This window comes from Aegilops tauschii, chromosome 5 (genome assembly GCF_002575655.3).
Source record: "Aegilops tauschii subsp. strangulata cultivar AL8/78 chromosome 5, Aet v6.0, whole genome shotgun sequence".
Taxonomy (NCBI): Eukaryota; Viridiplantae; Streptophyta; class Magnoliopsida; order Poales; family Poaceae; genus Aegilops; species Aegilops tauschii.
The window spans coordinates 526408255-526413417 of NC_053039.3; the positions used below are offsets into that span (position 1 = coordinate 526408255).

Sequence of the window (5163 nt, forward strand, 5' to 3'; positions counted from 1 at the left end):
TGCACAAGCCCGATGACGACAAGAAGACAAAGGAGAAGATGAAGAGAGAGCAAGAAGCATCGAGCTTGAGGGAGAAGATTGATGCCATGGTGCAATCGAACGAGTCGATGTTGTTGAAGTCGTTGGAGATCAAGAAAGAATTGGCCAAGAAGAAGTCAAAGGAGAAGCAAGAAAAGTGGCAATTGCTCAAAGAAGAGGGGCTGCGCAAAGCTGCCATTGAGGAGAGAAGAGCACGCGCCGCTGAAAACAAATCCATGTCCTTGTTGCTCGCCGAAGAGAACAAGATCATGTCAATGAACCGCAATGACATGGACGACCTCACCAAAACATGGCATGATATGGTAAGGAGAGAAATCTTGAAGAGGAGAATGGTCGCGTCGGCCGGTCCGTGTTACAGTTCCGGTGATGTTTTCTCTGCTCCATATGGTGGCAATGTGGATGATTTCGGTGCGGGAGTTGGAACAAGCGCCGGAGGTGGATTCGGTGGTGGCGATGAACTTCAAGATGGACTCGATGGCGCGGAGTGAAGATCGACCAAGATGGTGCCGGACATGGGCGCAAACTTTTGCAGGGCCCTCTTTTGCATTTGTCGTACTGAACTTGGCTTTTATTTGCGTGTAAAACTGTGTTATGTCGTTTGAATTTGAACTTATTTGTGAAAAATTATGTCAAATGCGAGAATTGCCGTTGCGGGTCGTCATGGCGGTGTCCGAGCAGAACCCGCAGAGGCCGACCCGTAAAAAGTATATTCCGCGAATATATTTTTTTTGCGGGTCCGTTTGGGGGCCTGCATCCGTGGCAGCCCGAGCCAGCCCGCAGAAGCGGTTTTGCACGAACTGCAAACGCGTTTTGCGGGCCGGCGGGATGCGGGGTCTGCTAGAGTTGCTCTAAGAGTCACCTGTAGTACTCCACTTGCTTCCAACAATTTTTTGCCTGGCATTTCTCATATATTAGATTCTCATCATGCTTTCACTTTCAGGGGCTAGCTTATCATCTTCGGTCAAGCTGAGAAGTTGACCGCCCTGGTTGTGCTTCAATGCAGACAGCGACGAACCGATGAGTTTGCTTACAAGGTACTCCTACCGCTGATAAGCATATTTTCAAGTACGTGGGAGATAGTGACAACTTCAATAGCCATTCTTCTAACTTTAAGAGGGACGTGTGCTGCATATGTAAACCTTCACTACGCTTGTGTCTATATAATACAAACAAGTCAAAAGTGCTTAACGGATGGAATTCAATCGAAGACTGGCCCTAAAACAGCTCGCGTTGAACTGAATTCAGAGGACGAAACACCCCAAAATGTGGAAAAAGAATATTACCCTAGCAGATCAAATTAAGGCGATCCAATCACCGCACATCGATCACCCGGCCTCCATCCCTCAACCGCAATAGACACTTCAGCTGTCACCTGTCCCAGCCGTTGTACTGTACTCGGAGGTGGTACTATCGGCGTGGTGTCCTTTTAGGTTTCCAAAATTGCTTTTGGAGATCAGCCTCCAAATTCAAATTTTAAATTTCATCAGAATTCATATTTTTACGTTTAAAAGATTTGTGAAAAAATACAGATATGCATGAAAGGCATAACACACATGTGTGTAAATTTTAAGGGCAAAATACGTTGAAATGAGGGTTGTGCAAAAAAAATGGAGCTTTTTAACACATGATACTATTCATCCTCTCAGGCCATGAATTTGTCTTTTTTGTACGGACTGCATTTCAAGGTATTTCATCCTAAAAATTTGCACACATACACATAACATCATTATTTACTTGTGCAATTGTTTTAGATTTTTTGGAAACCAAAAAGTTTTAAATTTGAAATTTTCAAAATATTCGAGCTCCGGTGAGCTCGGTCACCAAAACGACGTTATCTTTATTTTTTTTTTAAGGTCTAGATCATGTCTGGCTTTTTCATTGATGATTAGCAGAGAGCAGTGGAAAATGTGACAAAGGCGGTGATCCGAAGATCAAGAAGAAAAAAAGAAGAAAGCAAAGGAAAATACATACCCGCAGGCTCATCCTCATGCCTATACTCTCACGTATTATTCCCGAAGGGGCTCTCGATGCACTTGACTCCTGCCTGACTCCACAATAAGAATGTCTGTTTGATTGAGTTGCGTGTAGCTCGAGCTACGTGGTACCCCTTATCTTAGCTATCCATTTTTGCATCATGATCCGTGCAGGCATATTTGTCATTTTTGTTTCTCTCAAACGAAACAACGTATAAACTTCAAACTTTGCAGGACAACAAAACATTCTAATTACTATCTAGGAAAAAACTTTTAGATTTTTCCATGCATTTTAAATGCTAAAAATTATTTTTTAAATCAAAAAATCTTCATTTTGTATATTTATGTCGGTCCAAAAAATCTGAAAGTTTTTTCACACATTGAAGTTGCAAAGTTTGTTTGATCTGCAAAGTTTGAAGTCTATATGTTCTTTCATTTGAGAGAAACAAAAAAGAGAAATCTTTTTGTTGTAACTTAGTTGGAGAGTACAGATCTCAAAGCAATGTTGAAGGGCTGAAAATAAGAGGTTCCACGTAGCTCGACCTACAGAGGAACTTTGTGTTGCATGCATAACGTCTTCTTCGCTTGCAATTTTACCCCGGAAGATGCAGTGGTTCCTCTCTTGCCACAGCTCCCCTAAAGTGAGCAAAGCGACTGTTTTGATCCCTTTTTTGTGTGTAGGCGGTGTGCTAGCGATGACGGCCATCATCATCTCCAGAGAGATGCTGTAATATTAGGTTCTAGTTATGTTTTTTTGCAGGGTTAGCTATAGGTTTTGTTAGGATCAGTTAAACATTAATCATGTCGGTTCACCAGCTAGGTGTCTCTCTGTACAGACGCTTTTGTTACAGCATCTCCTCGCTAGGCGCCCCATCAGACCAGCGAACCATCGTTGGATTAGGCAAGTTAGTTACAATTTTGTTAGTGACGTCGGTCTCTCCTGTTTTGCTTCCATATAAATGCACGGTGCTTCTTGCTTCTAACTACACCCTAGATTCACGCCTAGACTTTAGTTTTCTAGTTTAGTATTGTAATTTCGTTGCTTCGTACACAATTTGTCAGTTTTTCAGTGCTTCATACGAAATTTGTGGTGTAGCATATGTTGTTTTTTTCACAAACTATGTTTTTTTTAGTTGCAAACTATGTATTTTCGGAACATATGTGGAAGCTCATGGTCCGGTGTTTGTGCATGTTCGCTCTGTATGCAATTCATTACTTGCTTCCTATATAATTTTGTGAAGCTTCATAAGTTTTCATTTGGTGCTTCTTCAACAAATAAATAAAAAACAAAACATGCTTAAAAATTCCTTCCATTCTCTGCTTCAATAGTAAACCAAAATGTATGCACATGGCCATGTTATTTGCTTCCTGATTGTATCAATATTGCTTCATAGTGTGGAAGCATGATAGAACTCACAGACCATGTATACAAATATACTCGATATGACTAACGGTTTACGCCTATTTTTACAAAAATAAATGAGAAACATTATTACAACAACAATATTTTCATTTCCACCGCTAGCCTAAGTCGCAGTGCCTGCTGAACTGATTGATCTTGCACGCGCGCCATAAGCTCTCTATCCTTGACAAGGCAGTCGGCGAACATAAGTCGACGTCTGGTCCCGTTGAAAGCACACTCAGTGTGATGGTAACATCATTGGAATTGTATTGGGAATAAAAAGGCATTGTTGGAATAAGAAGGTGCTTTAAAATGTCTGCAAATAGAAGCATCAGCGGTAAACAGGGAAGCACAAGCGTATAGTGCTTGAAACAAAAATTACTATGATAACAGAAAAATACTAACGTAGGAAGCACAACAAGAACATTGTTGGTAAACGAGGAAGCACACACAGATAGTGCTCGAAACAAATTTTACTAAAGGAAGCAAATTAAGTTGACAGTGACTGAAGCCCATATTAGTAGTAGTTCAAGCAAAAATTCACTACCACACAAATATATGCAACCAATAAATAAAAGTAGGAAGCATGGTTGACAAGAAGAAATAATTTGGTGTTGTCACTCCAAGCATAAAAACTGACTAAAATTGACAAACAAATTGAAACCAATCAGATATTCCCTAACTCAAGAAGGATGGATGTGAGCAGAACATATCTGTACATAAGAAGCACATCTAAACAGTCCAATGAAGCAAGGGAGACATGAAGAACTAATTTTATGCCATGAAAACATTTACATATCTTTTCCAAGATCGATCCGTCACAGATTGATTTGGACAAGATGTGGTAATTGCTACCAATCTAACATCCTACGTATGCTCAACGGAACTCTCAATGGAATAATTTACTTCGGACGACTAGAGCAGACTGTGAGTTGTAAGTAAAAGAAGTAGATGGCCCACGTACATACATACCTGGTCGTCCTGGATCGTGAAAACAGAGAATATCGGTGGCCGGCCGGCGGTGCAGTGCGCCGGAAGCAGGGCAGGGAGCGTGAGCTTGACGGTGACCAGGGTCAAACGACGCTGGACAAGAGAACAAGGGCGGCACGACGGATGGAGAGCTCGTCGGCGCGGTGAGGAGAGTGGAACGAGAAAGGGGGTGATTTGGGGATAGAGGTACGGGATGGCCGAATGTATGCGAAGGGTGGGTGTGTGGTAATCGGTTGGTTTGGACCCTTTTTTCAGCGAGATCTCGACCGTGGGATGATGTGGGAATAAGCGGTGAGCAATTGATCTGATGTTTCCTTCCTGTATCAGACGTATGAGCACAAGTGTTTCCCTATATGTAATCACATCATCAATAAGGATAAGATGTGCGTGTGTGCGTTCATAGAGGTAAGTGTATGCGCGTTTATATGAGCGTTTGCGTCTGTGCTATGTTTAAAAAAAAGTAACTGCCGTTTCATTATATCTGTCTGACAATCGCTCTAGCTCGATGCCTCGATCTCTAATCTTCACAGGTTTGACCGGACATGAAGCGAGCATCCAACTTATTGATAACCAGTTGTAAGTTTGGTTGGCGCTTGTGGCACAATTTATTATTGGGCTGCCCTCGTGTAGAGTACTCCGTCGCTACACGTCTATAGTATAGCTACAAGATGATCGGTCGTACGTACACGGTCGCTACACGTCCACAGTATAGCTAAAGGAGGACCGGTCGTACGTACAAACATCGCGACGTACGTACTG

The 5163-nt window shown here is 42.1% G+C and overlaps 1 long non-coding RNA gene across 1 annotated transcript; it reads right to left on the reverse strand.

Moving 5' to 3' along the window:
* Positions 1-3338: 3338 nt before the first annotated feature.
* LOC120964131 (uncharacterized) lies at positions 3339-4810 on the reverse strand. The gene is made up of 2 exons (XR_005755786.2): positions 4387-4810; positions 3339-3730 (listed from the first exon to the last, which is right to left on the reverse strand). It is a non-coding gene; the product is annotated as an uncharacterized lncRNA (long non-coding RNA).
* Positions 4811-5163: the final 353 nt, after the last annotated feature.